General features: G+C 51.9%; 1 long non-coding RNA gene across 1 annotated transcript in view; it reads left to right on the top strand.

The window, feature by feature from the left end:
- Positions 1 to 14,542, top strand: part of LOC142846359 (uncharacterized) — a 38,511-nt gene extending 23,969 nt beyond the window's left edge. The window contains exon 4 of the long non-coding RNA XR_012910063.1: positions 13,813 to 14,542. This is a non-coding gene — a long non-coding RNA (uncharacterized LOC142846359). The remainder of the gene's footprint in view (positions 1 to 13,812) is intronic.
- The last annotated feature ends 1,012 nt before the right edge of the window (positions 14,543 to 15,554 follow it).

The following is a 15,554-nucleotide window of genomic DNA, read 5'->3' as shown; positions in this document are numbered from 1 at the left end:
CCTGCATGGCCCTCACTGTTTGTTCTTGTGTGTTCCCAGGAAAGCACTTAGGTTAGCTGCAGGAGCTCAGCGGGAGTCTCTTTCTCAGTCTCCCGAGCAATCTGCCTGCCCCTTGTCCCTACTCTGTGGAAGGGTGGAGTGAAAGAATCCCAGTACACAGTAGGAGAAAAAGGCCATGCAGGTCTTAGGCGGCTCCATAAACTACCTTCTTTGGTATTGAGCAATGAGACCTATACTGAGAACAGGCCAGCCATCTGCCCGGGACCTAGTTCCTGGACTTTCCATGTGTTGAGTGGTCAGATACAGTTGCCATAGTCCTCAGCTTCTTACTATGGACTCCAGGCCAGATCAAGCTGTGATTGGTGAGCACAACTCCAATTCTGGGCTGTCTCCGTGCTGGCCCTTGTCAGTGTAGTGCTGGGCAGAGAAAGCTACACTGACCCACAGGGGTTTGGAGCTGCCTCGAGTTTGTACTCACTATGACAGGATGTAGTCTGGCTTTTTACTTGGCGCTGCAGCCTAGGCACCAGCAGGATTCTCAGGCTCACAATGACGTAAGTGATGTCTCTTCAGAAACTGGAGTTTACAGAGAGCTTTCTGGCCTGGTGCTCTCGACATCAGCACAAGCCTGCCTTGAGCTGGACTCTGTCCGTAGCAAGTGAGACAGCCTGCAGGCCTCACGCTCTTCCTGTGGCCTCAGACTGTAGAGCCGATGAACAGGACAGGTGGTCCAGAGGCTTGTGGAGAGGATGCTGCTGGCCGCCTTGGAGCAGCTGCATGGAGCAGCACCTGTCCGTAAGGAGCTGGGCTGGACACACAGCTGGGCCTGTTTGGGACTCGGGGCCTGCAGCTCCCAGCCTCAGTTTCCTGTCTGCATGTTTGTAGAGTGCTATTGGGGAGGGCGTGCCTGGGAAGCAGCAGCTACTGTTCTTATTTGTGAGTGACTGGTGGCCCCATGGAGTAACAAAGAGGGTGAGCTGCTTTCAGTCTGTCCTGAGTTCAGATCTTAGTCAGTTATTGCTCATTAAATGTTTCATGCATGTTTATTGTGGATTTTCACCGGACTTGACCTTGTGCTGGTTCCCTCACAGTCTTTAAACTTGGAAAGTTCATTGTGCTGATCTGAATTTCTTCCATCATGTAGAATAGTAGAAGTGGCGATCCTAGGGGCCATGGTCAGTGTGAAGCGAGGGCTCAAAGTGGTCCGTAGTTCCTACCTGAGTCTTCCCATTCTGACGGTTTGCTGAAGAACTGCCTCAGTTCGGCCTTCGTCTTCCATCCAGCACATTTCTGCGAAGTGCCTGTTACTCTCAGCGTTTCCCGACAACCCAGGGGATTCATTTGCCGTCCCCGAGAAGTGGGGAGCAAGTGGCAGAGGCCCAGCCAGTGAGGCAGTGGCCACCAGCTAGGGTTCTTGTAAAGGCACAAATTGAGTCATGAGGTCACAGATAAGGCACAGTTTCTTCTGCCTGGAGAGTGTTGGGAAGGTCATGAGTGAGAGTTGACCAAGGGTGGGACGGGCTGTGGCAGCTGATGGTGCCCAGAAGAGGGTGCCCAAGGGGAAGTACGGGATTAGTTGTGAGTATAGGTGCCCAGTGTGACGGCGGTCGTGGGTGCCCAAGGGGAAGTACGGGATTAGTTGTGAGTATAGGTGCCCAGTGTGACGGTGGTCGTGGGTACCCATGGGGAAGTACGGGATTGATTGTGAGTAGAGGTGCCCAGTGTGTTGGTGGCCATGGGTCATGCCGCTTTAGGAGGCCTGGGAGAGCCAGTGGCGCTGGGCCGTGAAAACCCTGGGGAGCTGTCACTGTGGTGGGTGAAGGCCGTGTTGCTGACATTTCCAGGAGGGCAGAGCCTAAGGCTCCTTATAGCACAGTTTGAGCTCAGCAGTGTCCACGAAAAGTGTTGTGCAAGCTACCGAGGGAATGAAAATGCTCCTACGAGCCAAATTAAGACAGGGAACAGGTGAAGACAACTTTTTGGGTATCCAAAATATTATCATTTCAACATGCAATTTTTGGCACTAATCTACCAAAATATGGTCTGTATTAAGCAACACGGCTCATTTTGAAGATCTGTCAGTTTAAGGTTTTATAAATTATGTGAATGTGTCTCTGTGTGGGTGTGAGCAGGTGTGTACGGGTGTGTCTGTGGAGGTCAGAAGAGGGCATCAGACTGTGTGAGTGTGAGCAGGTGTGTGCGGGTGTGTTTGTGGAGGTCAGAAGAGGGCATCAGACTCCATGTGGGTGTGAGCAGGTGCATACGGGTGTGTCCGTGGAGGTCAGAAGAGGGCATCAGATTCCCTGGAGAAGGAGTCGCAGGCATTGGAGCTGCCCTGTGGGTGCTGTAAATGGAACTCAGGTTCTTTGCAAGAGCATTGCTCACTTTGACTGTGGCGCTGTCCTCCAGTCCCTCAGCAGGGTTTTAAATGCTCAGGCTTCAGTGTTCAGGAGAGGATTTAGTCGATCTGGGATGAAGGGAGCTGGAAGTAACAACTTTGTTCTGCACAGCCTGCTCTTGAAGGCAGGAACCAGCCTTTGAGCACATCTGCCCAGCAGCTGGTTTCTGACTAGGAGACAATAAAGCACTGAGGATTCTGTCTCCCATAGGTTATACGGTCAATTAAAAAACAACAGTGTCCAACTCAGGCACAAGGACAGCCTCTCTGGGTAACAATTTTCCAAGTGTCCACCCTCAGGTCAAGGACAGCCTCTCTGGATAACAATCTTCTGAGTGTCCAGCCTCAGGTAAAGGACAACTCTCTGGGTAACAATCTTCTGAGTGTCCAGCCTCAGGTAAAGGACAACTCTCTGGGTAACAATCTTCTGAGTGTCCAGCCTCAGGTAAAGGACAACTCTCTGGGTAACAATCTTCTGAGTGTCCAGCCTCAGGTAAAGGACAACTCTCTGGGTAACAATCTTCTGAGTGTCCACCTTCAGGTCAAGGACAGCCTCTGTGGGTAACAATCTTCTGAGTGTCCAGCCTCAGGTCAAGGACAGCCTCTCTGGGTAGTAAGCTTCCATGTGCTGTTCACTGGGCTCCGCTTTGGCCCATTGAGTACCCTGGACACGTCTAGTAGTAGGTTGGTTCTAGTGTTTCAGGAACTCTACAAAGCAGCCTTCATACCCAATCAACAGAGGATAATCAGGTTGTGAAAAATCTAGTGTCTTGCCTGGGTTCTTGTGACTCCATGCATGCAGCAGAACTGAGGCTCAGCCCTGACCTCAACCAGGCTCTTATTTCCAGCTGTTTCCTGTAGCACGGTGTAGTGCGAATTTAATTGGTCTTAATAAAAACCTGGAGTCAGTTATAGGGGTAAAAGCTGAAAGATCAAAGAAGCAGAGCAGCCAGCCACTGGTTCTTACCTCTACTGAATCCTCAGACCAAAGGGGTGATTCTGTCCCTATAAGTACTCAGACTGAATCTCTATGAAACCTCAGACTGAATCCTGAGCTCCTGTCTCCTCCCACCACATACTCCTCTCTCTGCCCAGCCATATCCCTTCCCATCTCCACCTTCCTAGTGCTGGGATTAAAGGTGTGAACCACCATTGCTTTACCCTGTTTCTCTTTTAGGTTGATTCAATCTTGTGTAGCCCACAGTGGCCTTGAACTCACAGCAATCCATTTGCTTGTCTCCCAAGTGCTGGGATTAAAGGTGTGTACCACCACTGGCTGGCCTCTATGACTAACTAGTGTGTCTAGCTCTGCACTCTGATCTTCAGGCAAGCTTTATTTGTTTTGGTTTTTTTCAAGCTTTATTTGTCAAAGCACAAACAAAATACCACCATGGTTTCCCTACTGGGTTTCAGTGTCGTATACGTTATGATCTCTGAAGTGGGGGGAAAGAGGTCATTGTAGAACATACAACATATATATGTATCCATTAATGTGCACACGTATGGGAGGCTAGATAGTTATAATTGAGCAAAACCATAACCGTAGCAGTTTCTCATCTCCTGCATATACCCCTACCTCCAGGCTCCTCCCACTGGCCTCTTAGAAGGCTCCAGGGTTGGCCTGTTGCCATGGGCTTCCGTTGGTGGGTGTGGGACATAGCCTATGAAGTCCCAATAGAATCAGGGAGAACTCAGTGTTTGTGATGTTTCCGTTTCCTTGGTGAAGGGAGCCAGAGGCTGAGGGTGACCAACTGGTAGCATCAACTTCCGTCTTACTGGGTACATCAGGTATGTGCATTGTGATCTCTTACTGGAAAAAAAAACCGTTGATTAAAGAGTGTAACTGCCTGTGTGTAGAGGAACTCTACTGGGGGCGCAGTTAGTAAGAGTGTGGGTGAAGGCAGGCCTGAGTTGTCGGGGGACACCTTCAGAAATGGCAAGGCCCTAAAGAGAGCTAAGGGTAGAAAGGTGTGTGGTGTGTGCCCACAGGGTGGTGCCCGTGCAGGCTTGTAGGCAAACCTCGTGGGTTGGCAGTGGGTTGTGTATCTCCCTATTTGGGTAAGCTAGGTGCTCTGGGGGAATATTTAAATCAGGGCAGAACATCAGAGTCACATCAAGGTGAAGGCATTTATTACCACCGAAACAGATGCCAGTAACCTCAGGACAGAGGCCCTGCCAGAGTTGGGTCCTCCCTGAGTGAAGCTGCCTTTCTGTTCCTGATTCCCACCATGTCTTGGCTCCCCTGCTTTTGTCTGAGGACACTGAATAGCTTCTGTAGTTTCTTCTAACCTCACATGCAGAGCTTGACCAGCACAGTGGCTCCTCCTGATCTCAGAGTCCAGAACTGCAGGCCAATTGCTCAGCTTCTGCAGGAAGAAAACTATCCATTTGCAGTGTCCGCAAGGTGCAGCCCTGGCCCAGGAGATCACCCGATTCAGGCCCTCAGGCTAGCACTTGAGGTGCCCAGCATAGAAAAGGAAATCCCATGTCATTTCAAGCCTCCTTTCCTTAGACCAGCCTCCTAACTGCAGCTAACTTGTTCTGGCACACAGGAAGGCCAGGTCTACATTGGAGGAGACACGGTAGCTTCCTATATCCCCTCCAGGCAGGCAGAACCATCCCTCCTGTCTTTTTCAGGACAGCCCCCATATCTCCTCCTGAGAGACCCACTCTGCTCGCGTCTCCTGCAGTGTAGACCAGGCCCTTTGTGTATCCTGCAGTGTAGACCTAACCCTCTGTGTCTCCTGCAGTGTAGACCAGGCCCTTTGTGTCTCCTGCAGTGTAGACCTGACCCTCTGTGTCTCCTGCAGTGTAGACCTGACCCTCTGTGTCTCCTGCAGTGTAGACCTGGCCCTCTGTGTCTCCTGCAGTGTAGACCAGGCCCTTTGTGTCTCCTGCAGGGTAGACCAGGCCCTTTGTGTCTCCTGCAGTGTAGACCTGGCCCTCTGTGTCTCCTGCAGTGTAGACCTGGCCCTCTGTGTCTCCTGCAGTGTAGACCTGACCTTCCTGTGTCTCCTGCAGTGTAGACCTGGCCTTCTGTGTCTCCTGCAGTGTAGACCTGACCTTCTGTGTCTCCTGCAGTGTAGACCTGACCCTCTGTGTCTCCTGCAGTGTAGACCTGGCCCTCTGTGTCTCCTGCAGTGTAGACCAGGCCCTTTGTGTCTCCTGCAGTGTAGACCTGGCCTTCCTGTGCCTCCTGCAGTGTAGACCTGGCCCTCTGTGTCTCCTGCAGTGTAGACCAGGCCTTCTGTGTCTCCTGCAGTGTAGACCTGGCCCTCTGTGTCTCCTGCAGTGTAGACCTGGCCCTGTGTGTCTCCTGCAGTGTAGACCAGGCCCTTTGTGTCTCCTGCAGTGTAGACCTGACCCTCTGTGTCTCCTGCAGTGTAGACCAGGCCCTTTGTGTCTCCTGCAGTGTAGACCAGGCCCTTTTTGTCTCCTGCAGTGTAGACCTGACCCTCTGTGTCTCCTGCAGTGTAGACCTGGCCCTCTGTGTCTCCTGCAGTGTAGACCTGACCCTCTGTGTCTCCTGCAGTGTAGACCTGACCCTCTGTGTCTCCTGCAGTGTAGACCTGGCCCTTTGTGTCTCCTGCAGTGTAGACTTGACCTTCCTGTGTCTCCTGCAGTGTAGACCAGGCCCTTTGTGTCTCCTGCAGTGTCGACCTGGCCCTCTGTGTCTCCTGCAGTGTAGACCAGGCCCTTTGTGTCTCCTGCAGTGTAGACCTGGCCCTCTGTGTCTCCTGCAGTGTAGACCAAGCCCTCTGTGTCTCCTGCAGTGTAGACCTGGCCCTCTGTGTATCCTGCAGTGTAGACCTGACCCTCTGTGTCTCCTGCAGTGTAGACCTGACCTTCCTGTGTCTCCTGCAGTGTAGACCTGGCCTTCCTGTGTCTCCTGCAGTGTAGACCTGACCCTCTGTGTCTCCTGCAGTGTAGACCTGACCCTCTGTGTCTCCTGCAGTGTAGACCTGACCTTCTGTGTGCCCTGCAGTGTAGACCTGACCTTCTGTGTCTCCTGCAGTGTAGACCTGGCCTTCCTGTGTCTCCTGCAGTGTAGACCTGACCCTTTGTGTCTCCTGCAGTGTAGACCTGACCCTCTGTGTCTCCTGCAGTGTAGACCTGACCCTCTGTGTCTCCTGCAGTGTAGACCTGACCTTCCTGTGTCTCCTGCAGTGTAGACCTGGCCCTTTGTGTCTCCTGCAGTGTAGACCTGACCCTTTGTGTCTCCTGCAGTGTAGACCTGACCTTCCTGTGTCTCCTGCAGTGTAGACCTGGCCCTCTGTGTCTCCTGCAGTGTAGACCTGGCCTTCTGTGTCTCCTGCAGTGTAGACCTGGCCCTCTGTGTCTCCTGCAGTGTAGACCTGACCCTTTGTGTCTCCTGCAGTGTAGACCTGACCTTCCTGTGTCTCCTGCAGTGTAGACCTGACCCTCTGTGTCTCCTGCAGTGTAGACCTGACCTTCCTGTGTCTCCTGCAGTGTAGACCTGGCCCTCTGTGTCTCCTGCAGTGTAGACCTGACCCTTTGTGTCTCCTGCAGTGTAGACCTGACCTTCCTGTGTCTCCTGCAGTGTAGACCTGACCCTCTGTGTCTCCTGCAGTGTAGACCTGACCCTCTGTGTCTCCTGCAGTGTAGACCTGACCTTCCTGTGTCTCCTGCAGTGTAGACCTGGCCCTCTGTGTCTCCTGCAGTGTAGACCTGACCCTTTGTGTCTCCTGCAGTGTAGACCTGACCTTCCTGTGTCTCCTGCAGTGTAGACCTGACCCTCTGTGTCTCCTGCAGTGTAGACCTGACCCTCTGTGTCTCCTGCAGTGTAGACCTGACCCTCTGTGTCTCCTGCAGTGTAGACCTGACCCTCTGTGTCTCCTGCAGTGTAGACCTGGCCTTCTGTGTCTCCTGCAGTGTAGACCTGGCCCTCTGTGTCTCCTGCAGTGTAGACCTGACCCTTTGTGTCTCCTGCAGTGTAGACCTGATCTTCCTGTGTCTCCTGCAGTGTAGACCTGACCCTCTGTGTCTCCTGCAGTGTAGACCTGACCTTCCTGTGTATCCTGCAGTGTAGACCTGGCCTTCTGTGTCTCCTGCAGTGTAGACCTGGCCCTCTGTGTCTCCTGCAGTGTAGACCTGACCCTTTGTGTCTCCTGCAGTGTAGACCTGACCTTCCTGTGTCTCCTGCAGTGTAGACCTGACCCTTTGTGTCTCCTGCAGTGTAGACCTGACACTGTGTCTCCTGCAGTGTAGACCTGACCCTTTGTGTCTCCTGCAGTGTAGACCTGGCCTTCTGTGTCTCCTGCAGTGTAGACCTGGCCCTGTGTGTCTCCTGCAGTGTAGACCTGACCCTTTGTGTCTCCTGCAGTGTAGACCTGACCTTCCTGTGTCTCCTGCAGTGTAGACCTGGCCCTCTGTGTCTCCTGCAGTGTAGACCTGACCTTCCTGTGTCTCCTGCAGTGTAGACCTGGCCCTCTGTGTCTCCTGCAGTGTAGACCTGACCCTTTGTGTCTCCTGCAGTGTAGACCTGACCTTCCTGTGTCTCCTGCAGTGTAGACCTGGCTCTCTGTGTCTCCTGCAGTGTAGACCTGACCTTCCTGTGTCTCCTGCAGTGTAGACCTGGCCCTCTGTGCCTCCTGCAGTGTAGACCTGACCCTCTGTGCCTCCTGCAGTGTAGAACTGACCTTCCTGTGTCTCCTGCAGTGTAGACCTGACCCTCTGTGTCTCCTGCAGTGTAGACCTGACCTTCCTGTGTCTCCTGCAGTGTAGACCTGACCTTCCTGTGTCTCCTGCAGTGTAGACCTGACCTTCCTGTGTCTCCTGCAGTGTAGACCTGACCTTCCTGTGTCTCCTGCAGTGTAGACCTGGCCTTCCTGTGCCTCCTGCAGTGTAGACCAGGCCCTTTGTGTCTCCTGCAGTGTAGACCTGGCCCTCTGTGTCTCCTGCAGTGCAGACCAGGCCCTTTGTGTCTCCTGCAGTGTAGACCAGGCCCTCTGTGTCTCCTGCAGTGTAGACCTGACCTTCCTGTGTCTCCTGCAGTGTAGACCTGACACTGTGTCTCCTACAGTGTAGACCTGACTCTGTGTCTCCTGCAGTGTAGACCTGGCCTTCATGTGTCTCCTGCAATGTAGACCTGACTCTGTGTCTCCTGCAGTGTAGACCTGGCCTTCATGTGTCTCCTGCAATGTAGACCTGACTCTGTGTCTCCTGCAGTGTAGACCTGACCCTCTGTGTCTCCTGCAGTGTAGACCTGACCTTCCTGTGTCTCCTGCAGTGTAGACCTGACCTTCTGTGTCTCCTGCTGTGTAGACCTGACCTTCCTGTGTCTCCTGCAGTGTAGACCTGACCTTCCTGTGTCTCCTGCAGTGTAGACCTGGCCCTCTGTGTCTCCTGCAGTGTAGACCTGGCCCTCTGTGTCCTCAGGACATACCCATGATTCTGCGTCTCTTCATCAGCTTCTTTCCTGTGCTCTTTACTCTGCTTTTCCTCTCTTCGTTGAAAAATGTTCTCATTTCTGCTCCTTCCATTTCCATCTTTAGCAAGAGGGTTTTCTTCCATTCTGCTAGGCCCCAAACACCCCCTGCTTGTCCTCTTATTAAGATAAAACCAGAAACCCCTTTTGGTCACACAGAGTCCTCTAGCAGAACTTCAAGCTGTCTGCACTTCACTTTCCAAAATGTGCGCTCTCTCTTTACGGTTCAGGAGATGATGAAGGTGTCCATGCCACGTGGTCATCAGCTGTGCATTGAATGTGTTCAGCCAGTTTGTTTTTCATGGCCAAATTCTCTCCAGGAAGGAATCAGCAAACTCAGTTACATTCCAAAGCACGCTGTTACTTAGACAAGTGAGAACAAGTTTGGGACATCAATACAACCTGCAATTGTTTGTCTCAACCCATCTCATCCCCTACTGAAATCCTCCACAACAGGCATGGTGCAGTGACCAGTGCGTGCAAGTTAGATCTGTCTTAGTTGTCTTCTCAACACTGACCTTGGCTTTCCTGAGCCCTGCAAGGAGCGGTGAGCATTTCTCTTCAGTTCCCTTTCCTCTCTCCATATCTACTGCCCCACAGCCAGAGGAGTGAACCTGGAAAATACAATCTCAGAGATGGGTGGGGTCAGAGAGGGGCCCTAAGAAATGGAACAAAGCTATGGGGCCTATGTGTAGGTCTGGTGGATGTCTGAAATGATGGACACTCGTGGTTTCGAGGGAGGGTGAGACGGTGATGTAAGAAGAATCAGCCATCCTGTGTGTGGCCCATTTTCTTATGAGTTCGACCGGTCTCCTGGGTGATGACAGGGCTGGAAGGAGGGAGTCAGAAACAAAATATGTTCTGTTGATCCAGGGGTCTGAAGGTCAGACCCTGGACTATTGAGTCAGCCTTGGCATTGTCTAAGGCCACTGGGTCCTTGGAGGACTGGTGTCCCCGGTAGTGGATCATGGCTACTTCGCAGGGAGCTGGAGGACTCCCAAGAGGTTGGCTTTAAGGGGTCCTTTAACTATGGGAGTGCCCTTGGTAGTGAGGAAGGCCCTTTCCTTCAAGAGGACAAAGTAGATATGGGCTATTAAAAAGACAAATTTAGAGTCAGTATAGATGTTAGCCTGTTGACCTTTGGCTAGCTGGAGTGCTCAGGTGCCTTTTGTAAAGAGGCTTCTGTTGGCAGGCGGGTCATTTCAACTGTTTTAGTAGAAGTGACCTCTGCATATGCTGCCTGGTGGTTTCCTATGTTCTCTGTAAGGGAACATCCATCAACAAACATGGCGAGTTGGAGGTTTGTAAGTTGTTGGTCTAGGAGACCAGGCCAAGGTGAGCGTAAAGCTTCCACAGCCTCTGGGCAGGAGTAAGAGGAAGGAGGTATGGGGTGGGGCCGACAGGAAGGAGGGTTGCAGGGTTTAGGGCAGGACTGGAGGCCAAGGTAATTTGGGGGTTTTCTAGAAACAGTAAGTGAAAGACTTGGACTCGTGAAGGCCCAAGGAGAGAGAGAGGAGTGTCTCAGAAGATCTGAGAGGCGGTGGGTGGAATATACCGTGATCGGCCTGGACAAGGTGATCTTGGGAGCCTCCCGGGTAAGTTCAGCTGCTGCTGCCAGGGCTCTCAGGCATGGTTGCCATCCACAGACGGTGAGGTCCAGATGTTTGGATAAAAAGACAGCAGCCTGATTCGCAGCCCAGCCTGTTGGGTTAGAACTCCTGTGGCCACTCCTGACCTCTCATCTGGATAGAGAAGGTAAGGTCTCATGGGGTCTGGAAGAGCAAGAGCAGGGGCTGTTAAAGGGCATCTTGCATTAGAGAGAGTGGTGATGGACAATGGCCGGGTGGGTGAGAGGCTGCCTTGTACAGAGGCTTGAGTGATGGCAAAGGTAGGGACCCAATGACGGAAGAACCCTAACAGGACCCAAAATGAGAGGATCTGAGCCCCTGTGGTTGGGGGCTGTAAATCCCGCAGGGCCTGGACCCTCTCAGAGGTGAGGGTCTTAGACCCCAGGCTGAGTTGAAAACCCAAATACACCACAGTAGAAGAGCACAGCTGAGCCTTAGCTGGTGAGACTCGGTATCCCAGGGATCCGAGGAAGTTCAGGAGCACAGAGGTGGCCTGATGGGACAGAGGCAATGTGGGACTGCAGAGAAGATCACCAACCTATTGGAGAAGTGTGCTAGGACCAGGGTCAAAGGTCAGTAGATCCCGAGTAAATAATGGGGGCCATCCTGAAAACCCTGAGGGAGAACAGTCCATATAAGCTGTCTGGAGGACCGGATGTCAGGAAAGAGGAAGTATGCATCAGGGTGTAAAGGGACAGTAAAGAAGGCTTCTTTCAGGTCCAGGGCAGTAAAGTCGGAGGTGGCAGGAGGGACGTTAGACAGGAGATTGTATGGGTTGTTAACCACTGGATGAATTGGAATAACCGCCTCATTTATGAGGCAGAGGTCTTGAACCAAACGGTAAGCACCAGAACGCTTACACACGGGAAGGATGGGAGTGTTGCAGGGTGAGTCAATAGGAATTAAAATTCCCCGAGATAGAAGGTGGGTGATAATAGGCTTAACAGCTCAGCAGTGGATTTCAGGATAGGAAATTTCTGGAAGGGAAAGAAGAGGGTTCTTAAGGTCCAATGGGATTGGCTGGTGGTGAGTAGCAACCATGACGGTAGAAATATCCCACACTTGGAGATCTACTGGATCAGGGAGAGTAGGGATAGGACAGTCTAGGGTAGGAACTTGTGAGGCTGTTAAGGTAAGAAGGCCAAGGTGAATGTGACCCCGAAGGAGCTGAGAATATCTCTACCAAGTAGGGGTGCAGGGCGAGCAGGTGTGACCAGGAAAGAGTAAGAAAAGAATCACCTGCAGGAATGCAGGGCAGGGACAGGGTCTTAAGTGGGAAGGAGCGGGTCCTGTCCACCCCCATGACAGAAGTTGGTGAGTGAATTGTAGGACCCGAGTGAGGTCTTAGAACAGAGTAGGTAGCTCCCATGTCCAAAAGAAAGGTAATGGATTTAACCCACTACCTACAACATTACCCTAGGCTTGGAGAGGGCAATGGGCGTCACCAAGTCTGGGCTTCGGCAATCCTCTGCCTGAGTCAAGTGCAGGTGTGTGGAATGTCTCATGCAGCCAGTGCCATCCCTGACCAGGGGCAGGTGGAGCCCTCCCTGACTAGATACTTGCTTTCCCCATCCTCTCCCTCTGGATCTCATGGTTGAGAGAAAGAGGCCCAACAACTGTTCTTGTGAACTTTAACACAGTGTCACAAAGTCTCGTGGAAATTCTTGCCTGGACTTTCTGTACTTCAAAGCAACAGTGCTGGGCAGTCACTAAAAGCATCAGTGCTGGGCAGTCACTATTGCAGAACATCCTGTAATGGATGCCCTACACAGTTAACCCACAAAGAGAAGGGGTTTGTTTTGACTCACAGTTTGAAGTTTCAGTTAGATTTCCCCTGGTGGGTACAGCATAACATGGTAGGATCCTGTGATAGTAATACTGGTCACCTTTTGATTGACAGCAACATGAGAGGAAGAGGAGGGGCTTGCCTCTGACCTAGGCCCCGCCCCTCAAGGGTTCAGCCCTTCTCAGCAGCACCATAGGCTGGATAGGGACCTGTGATAACTGGGCCACTGGGGAAGCACTTGGTGGCTATTGCTAGTACCCACTATTCCTAGATGTGTTATGGAGGTATTGGAAAGCGAGGGGCAAACTTTCTTACTTAGCTGGGGCTGATGTTACATCATCTGAGCACAGCGATTCTCATCGTCCTACCCATAAGATGGGGTGGAGCACACTTTCAGGTGCTGGATGGGAACAGGAGCAGTTAGAGATTAAGTTCCCTTACAGTGAAAAGGGGAGGTATCAAGACCTGACTCTCTGCCACCCAGCAGGGTCACTTGGGTGTGAATGTCTTTTTGCTCATTAAGACATTGACAAGCCACCCCACAGCCCCAGACAATACTGAGTGCATGGTCTCTGGCATAAAAGTCCTTGTCAGAGGAGCCCTGGAGCATAGCCCTTCCTCCCCTGCTGTGGGTCCCCTGGATATTGTCATGGCCATCGTCGTGGGTGTTATATCTTGCCTTGAATCTAACCCTGACTCGTCCCTGTGTCCGAGGTTGCTCTGCCTGATGTGAGAGTGGGAATGTGGACTGTGGACGTGTTGAGCTTGATCCTTGTCTGTGCAGTGTAGAGCTGGGCCTGGCAATGAGGTCAGCATTGCATGTGTTCCTAGCATGGCGGTAGCACTACCGTATGAAGAAGACATAGACTGTAGCACCTGTGCATTGGGAACTGGATCTGGGCTCGGATTATGGCATCATGGCATCCCTTATGCTGCCCATTTTCTGAGCTGGCCTTCTCGCTTTTTGAGGAATCTATGAGGTGCCAAAAGTTTTGAGTGAAATTCTCAATTTGAATCAGCCAAAGTATATTTCTGTTGCTTAAAACTAGGAAGCTGAGTTCTGTAGAGAAACTGTACTATAGTTATTTGAGGGTCTTATTCATTTTCCAATCACCTGAGCATCTCTATGAGCCTCAGAATCTAACATAAGACAGATGCTGGTTGAGGGATGGTGAGACCATGGACACCGTGGATCTGAGCAGACTCCACTTCTAGCTCAGCTCTGGAGGGTGCCCAGCACTTGGAGGTGCTCAGGAGGGTTTGGATGAAGTAGCCTTTGGCCCAGACCTTGTCATGACCTGTTCTTGCCCATAACTTACAAGTTGTAAATCTGCATACTCTTTGTTTTGACTATGCTGCCTGTCTCTGTTCCCCAGTGTTGGGGTCACTGACATGTGCAACCATTCCTGGCATAACGAGGGTATTGGGGTTCTGAACATAAGTCCTCATATATGTGGTGTCATCATTTACCCACTGAGTCCTCTCCCCAGCTCTAGGTTTCTTTTATTCCCTTTGTTCCACTCCTTCCTGATCACAGTTGTTCTCCTTGCAGAGGCTCCTGGCCCGGGACAGAGGATTGCAGCCCTTCTTCCAGGAACTCTCTGGACGCATCTTCCCAGCATCCTCTAGCAAAGATGCGTCAGCTCAAGGGGAAGCCAAAGAAGGAGACATCCAAGGACAAGAAGGAGCGGAAGCAGGCCATGCAGGAGGCCCGGCAGCAGATCACCACAGTGGTGCTGCCCACCCTGGCTGTGGTGGTGCTCCTGATCGTGGTGTTCGTGTATGTGGCCACGCGCCCCGCAGTCACCGAGTGAGCCCCTCCGTTCCAGCTCTCCTCTGCAGAGATGTCTACAGCTCCAAGCTCTCAGCAGGAGGGCCCTATCTTCTCTGCTCTTTGACTTGACTAAAATTTCTCTACTTGTTTGGGGGAGGGAATAGGGAATATTTTATCAGTGAATGTGCCATACACCTGATGGTCCACTTCATGTGCCTTTCAGACTTCAGTGTGTGTGTGTGTGTGTGTGTGTGTGTGTGTGTGTGTGTGTGTTTCTTTTTCTGCTGAAATTGATGCATAACTGCGCCTGGGGAGCTGAGGACTCTCTGGGTGAGGCTGTTGGTTGGAATCAGTGCCACCTCCCTCCCATCCCTGCAACATGCTCTCCTGCTCCTGCTCACGACTTCCTAAGGGGACAGCATTTCTGCTCTGTGCTTGATGGGATTTGAAATATGTTGATTCAAAGTGAAATATTTATTTTTTGAATAAAGGAGATAATAGTCTTAAACTGGGTGTTTGTCTTGTTCTGTGTCCCTTCCCCTTCCCCTTCCCCTGGGGCTGTTTCCACCTCCCCGTTAGCTTGCTACTGTTCTGTACTAGCGGGAACATGGTGCATCTTGACCAGATTTTTGTAAGGCTAAGGAGGAAGTCTGAGTGCTAACTGACCTCTTTGAGCAAAGTGAGAGTTCTCACTGGACCACACAGGCTTTCTGCCTGGTTAGCTTTTCCTGCTGGATGCTATATTTGCAAATGGCAACACACCCTAATTCCTAGTGGTAAAAGGCCAGGCTAGCTTTTGTTCTTAGCTGATGGATGCAGGCTCTTGGCAGTCCAACTGAGTTTTAAATGCAAATTGGCCCGAGTCTCATTGTATTCCAGCAGCTTCCCAGGTTCTGGTGCCTGATGGAGCTGCCTACTTAGAAGTCAGATCCCTGGTAAGTGTTTCCCGGGTGTCTCTTGGCTCTGTCACTGCTGATTACAGAGAGACTTGCAAGGAGGGAAGGGCTTTCCTATTATCAGTGGTGGTTAATGACTCGCTGACAGCACTCACGGATGTTACTGGATATTTGGAGACTGTTGGAGGGAACCTCTCTGTGAGAGAAGATGAAAGACTCCAGCTGAAGTCTGGAGATGCAGACATGGGTGACTCACTAGGAGCCACTTCCCACCCTGAGGGTCAGTGGTCAAGTGTGGGGTGGGCAGAGTGTGTGACAACAAGCTCTCAAGTGTGGGGAACTTGGGGCTCTTTCGAGCCTCAATGGCTGGTGGTATTGGAAAGATGGAAGGCCACAGCTCCAAGGCCCTGCTCAACCAGGAATTGGAGGGGAAGCTTGCAGCCATTCCCTGTTTTCCACTGTGGCCCCAGGCTGCTGGCTGACCCCTCCTCCCGGAGTATATGTCCTGAAGGCATGGCAAGAGCAGCCTTCCTTCCCACCAACAGAGCAAGGGCTGTCTGTGTCTTGGTGGTCTGGTCTGCATTTAGTCCTCCGAGTCTACAGGGATTGCATGACTGCGCTGTG

This window comes from Microtus pennsylvanicus, chromosome 3 (assembly GCF_037038515.1).
Source record: "Microtus pennsylvanicus isolate mMicPen1 chromosome 3, mMicPen1.hap1, whole genome shotgun sequence".
Lineage (NCBI taxonomy): Eukaryota > Metazoa > Chordata > Mammalia > Rodentia > Cricetidae > Microtus > Microtus pennsylvanicus.
Note: the sequence above shows the minus strand (reverse complement) of the source record. Positions and strands in the feature narration are given on the sequence as shown.